Source organism: Pseudoliparis swirei, chromosome 7 (genome assembly GCF_029220125.1).
Source record: "Pseudoliparis swirei isolate HS2019 ecotype Mariana Trench chromosome 7, NWPU_hadal_v1, whole genome shotgun sequence".
NCBI classification, from domain to species: Eukaryota; Metazoa; Chordata; class Actinopteri; order Perciformes; family Liparidae; genus Pseudoliparis; species Pseudoliparis swirei.
This window is the reverse complement of record NC_079394.1, coordinates 28,324,740-28,336,833: the sequence shown is the minus strand read 5'-3', so window position 1 is coordinate 28,336,833 and position 12,094 is coordinate 28,324,740. Positions and strand designations below refer to the sequence as shown.

General features: G+C 38.5%; 1 protein-coding gene and 1 pseudogene across 1 annotated transcript in view; one reads left to right on the top strand and one right to left on the bottom strand.

Moving 5' to 3' along the window:
- The window catches only part of LOC130196675 (protein NLRC5-like), a 1,158,129-nt gene that overhangs the window by 1,015,044 nt on the left and 130,991 nt on the right, over positions 1 to 12,094 (top strand).
- LOC130196710 (zinc phosphodiesterase ELAC protein 1-like) overlaps positions 1 to 12,094 on the bottom strand; it is a 32,550-nt pseudogene that overhangs the window by 20,210 nt on the left and 246 nt on the right.

Below are 12,094 nucleotides of genomic sequence, written 5' to 3'. Positions count from 1 at the left end.
GGGTGGGACCTTCGCCATCAACCCCAAATGTTTTTTTAAAACCCGGGGCCATTTTTTGGTAAATTCCCACACCACCAAAAAGGTCAAAAAGGGCCAAAACCCCCTTTCCCCCACCCCTTCCCAGGGCCCCGCCAAAGGGTCACCCCTTCCCCTCTACCAGCCCGGGAAACCTTTGGGGGGAATTTGGGTTCAAAAAAATTTAAAACATTGAATTTCACCCTAAAAATAAAAAAAAAATTGTTTTAAAACCTTTTCCCTTTTTACTGACGGGATTTTAAAAATAAAGGGGAAAGAAGAAAAATAAAAAACCAAAGTGAAAAGAGGAAGAGAAAAAGAAAAAAAAAGAAAAAAAGGGGGAAGGAAGAGGAAAGAGGAAGGGGGGAAGGAAGAAAAGAGAGAAGGAAAGGAGGAAAGGAGGAAGGAGGAAGTTTACGGGTTTTTTCGGGGGGGTTTTTTCCCAATTATAGTTTGGAGACCCCCTGGGGGGGGCCCGTCGGGTTTGAAAATGTTTGGGTTGTTGTTTTTTTTTTTCTTTTAAAATGAGGGGCTGGCCTTCAGGAAGCGAGGAGGGTCCTGGAAAAACCCCCTTTTCCAAATCCCTTCTGTTTTTCTTTTTTCTTTTTTCCCAAAAAGGAAATAGCTAGGGGCTGATGTCCAAAAAAGCATCGGGTTTTGTTCGGGGAGTTCCAAACCCTTTTGTTTTTTCGGGGTTTTTCCCCGGGTTTCCTTTCCTGTCGTCCCTGGCCCCCTTTTTTAATTAAAAATAATACTAAGGGGGAGAAATTTTTCCCCAAAAAAGGTTATTTTTTCCTGCCAAAATGTACCTTTAAAATGAAATAAGGTTAAAAGGGAAATTTTGGAACCTTTGACAACCTTTTCTAAACCTGGAAGCTTTTCCACCCCTGCACCGCGGGCAAAAACCGGAAAGCCAAAAAACTGTAAACAAAAACAGATTTTTTCTGTACCTTTTTCCCTTTTTTACCCTTTTTAAAATTTTTTTAAAGGAAGATAAACCTGAAACCACCCCTGTTTGGGTCAAAAAGTTTCCATTGTGTGGGGGTTAAACTTGTTGTTTTTTTTGGTTTTTCTCTTCTCCTGGGGGGCCCAAGGGGTTGTTTTTTGGGGTTCCTTTCCCTGTCCGGAATTCTTAAAACCTCCCGGTTTAAACCCTCCCTGTTTGGCCCGGGAGACCCCTTGGCCGGGGTTTTTGGGGGGACTTTTGCTTTTTGGCCCCTTTGTTAATTAAAGGAGGTCTTTTGTTTTTCCATCAAGTTTTCTTCTGGTAAAGCCCCACCCGTGCCAAGAAACCGGGAAAAATTGTTTAGGGCAAAAAAGGTTTTAAAAATAAAGGGTTTAAGAGAAAAATGGGGCCAAAAGGGTACCAAGCCCTCAGGTCAAACCAAATAAAAGGGCCAAGGGCAAAAATTTAAATCCAAAATAATTTTATAAAGTCATAAATTTTTGGGGCCCAAAGGGGGGGTCAAAGGCCATGCCGGAAAAGGGGGTATGGTAAAAACCAGGGTACACCCCAAAGGGGGTGGGTTTAAACCCTGAGGCCTTTAAAAGTTTCACATTAAAAATTAACCATTTGTTGGGTTTTTTCTGTCATTTTTTTTTTTTAATACTTTTTAAAAAATTAAAGTTGCCCCAGAAGAAGAAAACCGGGCCCTCGTTTCATGTTCAATTGATTAAAATTGTGTTTTTATTTTAAAAAATGTTTGTTTTTTGTGTTTTCATTTAACACGTGGAATGGGGGAAAGGGTTTTTTCCAAAAAATTGAAAAAACCCCTCCTTCTAGAAACGGACTGAAAACCTTTGAATTTTTTTCGGGAAAATTAAGGGGAAATGGCGGAAGTAAAATAAACGGAGCCTAAAGGCAGTTCATTTTAATAATGGGTTTTTTTTGTTGTTGTTGTTTTTTCTCTTTTATATTTGTTCCCTATGTAAAGCCTCTGGGACCCTGTTTTTCGTTGTTTTTTTTGGGGAAATCACTTTTTTCTGTTTTCCAAAGCTCGGGTCTTGTTTTGAGTTCCCAAATTTTTTGGAAATGTTTTGGGTTTTTAAACCCCCTTGGCCGGGAAATGAACCCACCAAAAAAATAAATAAGGGGGAACTTTTGGGAATGTGGAAATTTAAAAATTCCCAAGAAACGAAATTTAATAAGTTGGGAAAAACCCAAAAACAAATTTTCCCAACCCCCCCCATTGCAGGGGGCAAGGCCAAAATAATGCAAACCCCAAAAGGGTTAAAGCCCTTTTGTTGAAAGGGTTAAAAAACCTTCTTGTTTTTTTTGTTTTCCATTGTTGGGGGGTAAAACAAAACTGCTTTTGGGAGGCCCTTCCCTGGCAGTTGTTTTTTTGGCCGCCCTGTCCGGGAACGCCCTCCTGTTTCCCCTTCCTCTTGAAAAATTTCCTTTTTTCGTTTTTTTAAACCCTTTTTCTTTTAAAAGGTTTTTTTTTACATAACCCTGTTTTTCTGTAATTAAAAATTTGCAAATATATATTTTTTTTGGTAAAATATTAAAATAAAAATTTAAAAAAATTAAAAATATTTTTAAAAAATTTTATATTATTTTATTAAAAAATAATATTATAAAAAATTTAAATTTATACAAAAAATTTTAAAATATAAATTTTTAAACATAAGAAATGTAAAGCAGAATATTTTTAGAAAAACACGCGACCAAAAACCCTTATTTATGTTCTTAGGAAGTTTACGTTTTTTTTTTTTTGTTTTTTAAAGGGCGTCAGATTGTTTTTTTAAACATTTTTAAAATTAGAGTTTAACCCCCCACAAAAAACGGGCCCGGCGGCCGGAGATTTTAAAGGGGTGGGGTTACCACGCCCCCCCCCCCGAGTTTAATTCTTAAATAAAGGAAATTGTTATTTAAATGTGTTGGTTCACTTTTCCACAAGGGGAAGTTTTTAAAAAAAATGCCATTTTTTTTTGGGGGACTAAATTTTTTTTATTTAAAATTTTAATGAAAAAAAATGTGAAAAGTAAAACCCAACCCAAAAATTTGGTTTCCAATTTTTAACAGAAAGAAAAAAAAAACCCCAATTAAATTTTTCCAAAAGGTAAATTTTTGCCTTAAAAATCCGCTGGGACCCCGTTTTTCAGGGTTTTTGTTTTCTCTATTTATTTTTTCTATTTTAATGTTTGTTTCTTTTTTGGAAAATTAAAATTTGTTTTTTTTGAAAAAAAAAGTCCAAAAAAGGGCAAAATAGGTTGGGTTCAATTGGTTTTTCCCCCAAAAACTTTAATTTTTTTTAATTTGGGGGGCCCAAAAGCGAAAATTTTACCCCTTGTCAGGTAAACGAAAATTGACACCCAAAAGGATTAAAGTTAAAGGGAAGGGGATTTATAAAACCATTTTTTAGAAAAGAAAAAAACCAAGTAAACAAAAATGTTTCAAATTTAAATGAAACAACCAATAATAAAATTCAAGTAAAAATAATTTGATTTTTTTATTTTTATAAACCTTTAATTTTATTAAATTTTTAAATTAAACATTTTATTCCCGGAAATTTAAAAATTTTCAAATTTTTTTAAATTTTAAAAAATTTAAATAATTTAAAAATTAAAATAAAAATTTTTAATTTTATAATTTTTTAAAAAATTTTAAACAATAAATAAAAATTTTAATTTATAAAAAAATTAAAAATTTTCAAAGTAAATTTTTCAAAATTTTTTTAAGAAACCCCCAAATTTTTTAATGTCCTGAAGGTTTTTTGTTTTTTGTTTTTCCCTCAAACCCGGCCCAATAATGAAACACAAGAATAAAGTTTAATCGCCCCCACCGGACGATCCGGATTAATCAAAATCCCAAACTGGATTTCCCGGGGGATCGGAAATTCGGCCCCAAAACCCTGACCCCGGTCACTTTTTAACCAATCTCCCTTTTTTTAATAAAAAAAGGGTTTTTTTTTACTTTGTTTGTGATGGAAAAAATTTTAAAAATTTGGGCCCAACAATGCCCAACAAATTTTTTTCCAATAACCCAAAAAAAAAATTTTGCCCGACGGGTGAATTTGCCTTAAATGCCCGCTAGTTCCCGCTTGAAATTTTTGGGGGATTTGTTCCCAATTTAATTTTTGGGTTCTTTGGGATTTTTTTTTTTTAAAAAAAACCATTTTGGGGGCAGGGAAAATATTTAAAAAGGGGCCCCTTCCCGGCTCGTTTTTTTTTAGTAAGAAACCCCCAAGCGCCTGTTTTTCCCCCCTGAGGAAACAGGGTCCCCGGGGGGGTTTTAAAAAGGGGGAAGGTTTTGGTGACAACATGGTTTTAGGAAAGGTTAGCGGGCCCTAAAACCACCGAAAAAAGGGGGCTTCTCCAACATTCGAAAAAATGCTGAGGTTTTTTATAATCGGGTTTTAGCTTAAAAGCAACTTAAAATTTTTAATGGCCGGGATTTATAAAGCGACGGGAAAACCTTTTGGATTTAAGACGGAAAGGCGAGCCAAACCAATCAAACCAAATGGCAACAAACTTTGACTTGGGGCCCATTTTTCAAAGAAAAAGTCCAAAGAAACCGAATTTTTGTCTGAGGGTTTTAATATTTTTTTCCCCATTGATAGGCTTGCTAACTTAAAAGCTGCCCGGGGACGTTTAGGATGGCAGATCCCTATTTTTTTTCCCCAAAATGTTTTCATCTCAAAAAAACCAATCCCCCAATTTTCTGCTTTTAATCCTTGTTGTTTATGGGGGTCTTTTCCCAAATTTGAACGGAAATTTATCTCCCCGTTTTGGACATTTTTGGGTAAAATGTTCTTTTTCCCCTTTGTTAAAACCCTTTTTTTCCCCCCAAAGCCATCTGCCTTTGGATGGATTTGGAAGGGGCCCCATGGGGAAATTATGCCTACAGCTTTCCCTCTTTTCCTACCCCAGAAAAAACTCAACCCTGTCCTTCAAACCTAGAAACCTGCCATTAAGGAGGGGCTCCTTGGTTGGGGGCCTCTGGGGGCCCCCTTCCCTTTAAGGGTTCAGAGTTTTTCCCTGCCATGGGTTTTTGGGGAAAAGGGAGGGGCCCCAAGGCCCCAGTTTGGCCTCCAAACTTTCTGAAATTTGGGCTAAACAAAAAACCCCCGGAAAAATTCAGAAAAAGGGTGCCCGCCTTTCCCCACCCCACCGGGGACCAAAGCTGACCCCCCAAGAATCCATTTTTTAAAAAATTTATATTGGCTAATATTTCCCCGGGTTTGTTTTCTTTTTGGTTTGTGTCCTTTTAATGACTAGTATTTTTTTTCCTTTAAAAGGAATAAATTTTTTTTCTCTAAAATCAACCTTTTTAATTTTTTTTCCCGGTCCAAATTTACGTCCAGGGGAGGCCCAGGCGGAGCTCCCCGGGCGTTTTCCTTTTCTGCCTTGACACCCCCACCCTTGGGGGCCCCCCCCCCCGCCCCCCTGTTATCTGACAAAAGGGCCTAAAAACTTTTCTCCCCTATTCTTAATTTTTTTAATTTGCCTTCGTCTTTTTTGTTTTGGAAGGGTCCTTTTTCCTTGGGTTTTTTCCCCCAAGGTTTTTTTTATTTTCCGGCCGGTGAAAGGGGTTGTTTTGGTGGGGCCCCAAAAAAAAATTTGCTAAAAATTTTAAAAAACAACAGCAGGGATGTTCTTCCTCCCCCACCTCCCCCAAAGGGTTCCCCCTTTAAACCCTTTTTGGTTGGTTGTTTTTATATTTTCCCCTTTTTTTTTCCAATTTTTTTTTGCCCTAAACGTCAGTATGTTTTCTTAAACAAATCTTGATTTCCCCAAGAAGTTTACCCTTTTTATTTTCTTTTAAAACCCCCTTTGGATGTTGTGGGGAGGCCCGGGGGAGGCCCCTTCCTTGTTTAGCCCCATTTCCCTGGGTTTTAAAAAAATATTTTTTTGTTTAATTCCAGTTTAAATTTTCGGTTTTGGTTTTTTAAAGGGTGGTATTTTCCCTTAATTTTTTGTTTCAGGTATTTTTTCAGGGGGTCAAATGGTTTGCTTCGAAGCCCATTTCCAGACGGGGTTAAGACCAACAGGGAAACCAATAATTTTTTCCACGGCCCAAAGGGGGGTTTCCTTCTGCTTTCTGTTTTTAGAAAAGGGTTTAAAATTTATAACTCCTTTTATTTGTGAAACATGTCAAAATACCAAATTTAAATTTTGATTTCCCCTTGAAAAAGGAATTTTATTTTAAATTTAAAGAATTTTGTTTTTTTCCCCAATTTTATAAAAGTTTTTTGGTGGAAAAATTGGGGGTTTTTTTTTGAAAGTCCGGAAGGTGAAAAAAAGGGGGCAAAAGGGGGTAGTGGTTTTTAAATTTAAAACGGCTTTCCTAAAAATTATTTGTTTACTAAATGTTGTTTTGCCTTCAAACTTTAACCATGCTTAAAGGATTCCCTTCCCTTCTTTTTTCCCAAATCTTTTATTTGCTTTAGTTAAAAAATGGCCTTTAAAATTTTTGGAACTATTTTCTTTAATCAATGTCTTTTTAATTTTGATTCCCTTTTAAAAAGGCTTTTGTAGTTTACAGTATTTTTGATTTTATTTCCCCTTGGGTTTGAAAAGACTCAAAAAAGTCAGTGGAAAGGGCCCTTAAAAGAGGGGTTTTCCCCCCGGGGAACCCTAAAAGGTTTAAAAATTTTATTGATTTTCCCCAAGTTGAATTTGGGGTTTCAAAAACCCACCAAAAAATTTTTTTTTTTTTTATTTTTTTGGGTTTAAAAGGGAAAACCTTCCCAGTTGGGGGGTTTTTTGGAAAGGGGAAACTGGTCCTTTGAAAAACACCTTTTTGTAAAATAAAAACTTTAAATGTAAACCAAAATATAGAAAAAACCCCCCGGGAAAAATTTCAAAATTTTTATTTTTTTTAAAAATTTCCATAAGAGTTTTTTGTTTGGGAAAAAAAATTTATTTTTATTTTGTTTGTTTTTAAATTAAAAAAAGGGAAAAAAAAGCTTTGGGGGGAAAAGGGGAGAACCGAGTTTTTTTGAAAAATTTTTGAATAAAAATTTTTAAAAGTGTTTTTCCAAAAAAACCAATTTTGGGAAAAATGTTAAAATTTTTTTTTTTAAAGTTTAAAAGAATTTTTTTGTTTGAAAAAATTTTTTTTGGATTTCGTTGTTTAAATTGGGTACAGCCCAAAAGAAATAAAAAGGTTAAAAAAGGGTAAAAGGGGCAAATGTTTTTTGGGGGCAAGATTCATAAAAGGGGAAAAAATTTGTTTTTATTCATAATTTTTTAAAAACCTTTTAAATTTGTTTTTAAAAAGGGGAAAAAAAAAATTTTTATGTTTGAAAAAATTGAATAAAACATTAGAAAATTAAAGATAGCAGTAAAAGAAACAAGAAAAAAAATAAAAGGCAAATTGTAAAAATTTTTTTTTAAACCAATTAGGTTTTTTTCCCCTTTAAAAAATTTTAAACATTTTTTTATTAAATATTAAAAGTACAGGAAAAAGGGTTCACCGCATGTTTTTAAAAGCCCCGTTTTAAAACTAGAAAAAACCAAAAAGGACGGAAAATTTTTAACGGGAAATTGTATTTTATTTAAAAATTTTACTAAAAATTATTTTTTTTTAAAATTTTCCATTTTCTTTTATTAATTTTGGAGACCCATTTGGTTAATTTTTTAATCAAGAAAATTGTTTATAAAGAAAAAGGGCCGGAAACCACGATGTTAAAATTTTTTCCAAATTTGGAGCCTCTAAAAATTTGAAAAGATCGGGGGAAATGGAGCCCAGGTAATTCCAAAAATCCAATCATTTTGAAACGCCAGTTAATGGCAGGTGGAAGAGATTTTCAAACCCAATTTTCACGGTGTGGGCCCCTAAAACGGAAGGGCCCAGAGGAGAAAAGTCCCCCCAAGGTATTTTCCCCCCGGCCCTCAGGCTCCGGGCCGTTGACAAAAACCCCCCCTGGTGGGTTTGAAAACGGGCAAAAAAGGGTCAAGGCACCACCCCTGTCCGGAAATTTTGGGCTCCCTCCCGGGCTTTGGGCCTCGGGCTGGGGGGTCGGACCAGGAACCGCCCGCCCCCCCGGCCTTCGGGGCCCGGCCAAAAGCTGCAGTAAGACGCATTTTTACGAAAGGGTCTTCCAGCATTACAAAACCCAAAAGGTGGCCAGCGTTACTGGCTTGCCGGCTTTCAGCTGCGCATAAAGCGGACCCGGTTTCAGGCCTGGGACACACACACACACACACACACACAGTGTCAATTCACAATAATCCACACATACCATTTGGAGGATTCACTCTCTGTAATAGCATCTTGTGTACATCAGATCTAAATTTGGGTGACGTAAAAAAGGAAATAGAAAAAGCTTCAGATAGTCGTCAAGCAAAAAGTCAGTCATACACAATGTCATATGCAACAAAAATCATATTCAGAAACATGTCTTAGTCTACATGTCTATATAAACATATTCAGAAACATGTCTTAAAGGAGATTTCCGCGTCATCCTCCTGCAGCTGTGCCGCAGACACCAGGAGCATTGAAGACCTGGTTCCTTCAGGAGCTCAGTCTTCAGTCTCCGGTCGATCGTGCTTAATGCAAAACCGAAGGAGGGGATGCGGTGGAACAGCCTGAAGGCCTTGACCACGAACCGGTCCTCAAAGAGGAGGTAGGAGTCGCTGGGCGTCCAGGACCACGGTCCGGCCCGGCTGCTCCTGTGGGGCGCGGGCGCGGTCACCTGAAGACACCGACATCGAGAGGACGCGCTGGGCCAAGAACACCGGGGACCGACTTTCAAACAAGTTCAGATGAATTACTGGGAGTCACGCCACAGATTCGCCGTTGACATTTGAGCGTTTTGCAAAACGTCGATAGGCGACGCCCACGACATCCCGGAGTCCTTGGACTTCCGTCTCATGGGGTCACCGGACCCGATGAGACGGCACAGATCCATCCGCCTGATGGAGCAGCGAGGTCTGGGTCCTGGAATTCCTGCTACCCACTACGCCACTGGCCTGTTGAGACTCCGCCCACTGTTGAGACTCCGCCCACTCCTCCTCTACTACGAACTATTCATCCACTCTGTCATAGGGATGGGCATCGAGAACCGGTTCTGTTTTAGAACCGGTTCCCAGTGAACCGATTGTTTGGGATCGTTAGCCAAATTCTTTAACGGTTCTGCTAACGGTCCTCTGTGGCGTTGCGCATGCGTGAACTTTTTTAGTTTCTTCAGACTGCAGCAAACATGGCAACTAGGCAGAAGTGTTCTAAAGTTTGACTCTATTTCACACGACAAAATGACAACTACGCCATTTGTAACGTGTGTCAAAAATCTATTTCGTCGAAGGGAGGAAATACAACTAATATGAAGAAGCATTTGAACACAGCATGGAATTAAATGACAGGAGTGTCATGTGTTCGATGCAGCAGCTCAGCTAACGTCGGCTTCATCTCTTTCTGTCCAAGGTAAACTCCTCCAAAGTGATCACAACCACTCACTGTGTGAAGCCATTTGCCTTTATTGTGTGGAGTCGATCAAGTTATCTTCTGTCCCTTCGTTTGAAGCACACATTTGAGCTCCGGCGGCATTGGTCTCCCATTATCGATCACTTCACGTTTGGATTGAAAGTCCAGTTTTGAGAAATGTTTGATCGTAACGGTATTAATTATTGGAGGGCGTGTGTTATCAGCAAACATTCGCGTTATCGTGTTAACCCATTATTAAACTGAGCATATCGATTTTTAATCCATTATTAAACTTAGCATATAGCTACGCTAGCTTAGCTACAGAATCTTCCATTGTCAGCCCCCTACATTGAGGCAGAGGTCGTGTTTGCCTCCCCTCTTAATGTGGCTTTATGTCAGCTGAGCAAATTCAGCGATTTTGTTAGTGCCATTTGTTTCATTGTGTAAACCAGCTTTCACTATTTAAATAATCTCCATTGCCATCCAATTTAGCTGATGAGGTTCAGAGTCAGACCGGTTCAGAGGCTGGTCGTCTGTCTGGGTCACAGGCTACAGCTAGACGTCTTGTACACCTCCAGCCCATCTGAGAGAGTGTTCTCCACGGCTGGAGACACAATAAGTCCTGAGAGATCGCGTATCCTCCCGGAGAAAGCAGACATGCTTATTTTTCTGCACAAGAATTGTTGATGATCCATACAATTGATGGTGCACACTTGGTATTTGCCACTGCTAGTTTCATTTTTGGCAGCTCAGTTCATAAAAAAAGGAAGGAGCACTGTAATTTCTAGGAACATGTTTAAATTAAACAGAATACATTTTATTTAAGTTATGTAAGTTTTATTTTAAGTTCAAGAGTAATATCGTATAAATGTTTTTGCTTATTTAAAAAAAGTAAATGTGTATGTATACATACTGTGTGTGCAGCATTATATAAAAGAAAATTAATGGGAATAAACCCGTTTGTGCTCTTTTTTTCACCCCTTGCCCAAAAGAATCGATAAGAGAATCGATAAGGAATCGAATCGATCGATAAGCAGGAATCGATAAGGTATCGGAATCGTTAAAATCTTATCAATTCTCATCCACTCTGTCATATTCATTGAATGTATTCTAACTAATGATTCCTTCTGGTCACATGACGTCTATTGTTCTGTCCATCCTGGAGAGGGATCCTCCTCTGTTCTCTCCTGAAGGGTTCTTCCCTTTTTTCCCCCTGAAGGGTTGTTTGGGAGTTTTTCCTGATCCGGTGTGAGGTCAAAGGTCAAAGGTCAGGGATGTCTATGTGTACAGATTGTAAAGCACTCAGACAAATTCGTAATTTGTGAAATTGGGCTCTACAAATAAACCGAATTGAATTGAATACTTTGGCGTTCAGGGTGGAGTTTGGTGTAATAAAATAAAGTGATTTGAATGTGTGTATGGGAGGTAAATAAGAGCAACTTTTATAACATGACATGAAAACCAGTCGGTTACCTCCGGGCTGAGGTGTCCCTCTTCTGGACTCTGGTCCGCTGTGGGCTCCAGCTCATGGACTGCAGCAACACGACGAGAACAACACAACAGGTACCATGACTTACGGTGCGTGAGGCTGGAGGTGGAACATGTGTCTGCTGTGTAAACTACAGAGTGTGTTGTATTCTCCAGATCATAAAAGCGGAGCTGTGATTTGCTCCCGACGAGCGAAAACCTGATGACGTGTTGCTAAAAATATAGTATTTATATTTATTGCAACGGCTACATGTTACATAAATAAACAAAACCGATGGGTGTTCAAGATACATGTCAAGCCACATGTGTCTGTGTGGGTATAAAGCCATAAATATCAGAATGAAGTGTCGTATCTCCTCCTGAAGGTTGAACTCCCAAAGGTGTGCATGTCTACAGATCAGAGGTGGTACCTCCTACCTGCATACGGGAAGAGCAGCTGGGACCCCGTGAGGCCGAGGGCCACCCGTAAGAAGTGGCGGAGCCCCCGCGGCCCGTAGACCTCCACACAGCTCGGGGGCTGCTGCTCCGCGTTGGTGTTGAGGCTCACGGTGCAGAGGAGGCCGGGCAGGCCCAACAGGTGGTCCCCGTGCAGGTGAGAGATGAACACCTTGGTGATCCCACCTGAGGAGCAACAGGACCACAGGCATGGGGGAACCAACTCTCGCTCTCTAACGGGTTTTGGATCTCTCTCTCTCTTTCAAACTTGTTTTCTCTCTCTCTCTCTTTCAAACGTTTTATGTAGTTCTCTCTCAAACTTTTTTTGTATCTCTCTCTCTTTTAAACTTGTTTTGTATCTCTCTCTCAAACTTTGTTTCTCTCTCTCTTTCAAACGTTTTATGTATCTCTCTCTCAAACTTTGTTTCTCTCTCTCTCTTTCAAACGTTTTATGTAGCTCTCTCTCTCTCTCAAACTTTTTTTGTATCTCTCTTTCAAACTTGTTTTGTATCTCTCTCTCTCAAACGTGTTTTGTAACTTTCGCTCTCTTCTTCTCTCTCTCTCTCTCTTTCAAACGTTTTATGTATCTCTCTCTCTCTTTCAAACTTTTTTTGTATCTCTCAAACTTTTTTTTCTCTCTCTCTTTCAAATGTTTTATGTATCTCTCTCAAACTTTTTTGTATCTCTCTTTCAAACTTGTTTCTCTCTCTCTCTCTCTTTCAAACTTTTATGTAGCTCTCTCTCTCTCAAACGTGTTTTGTAACTTTCGCTCTCTCTCTCCTCTCT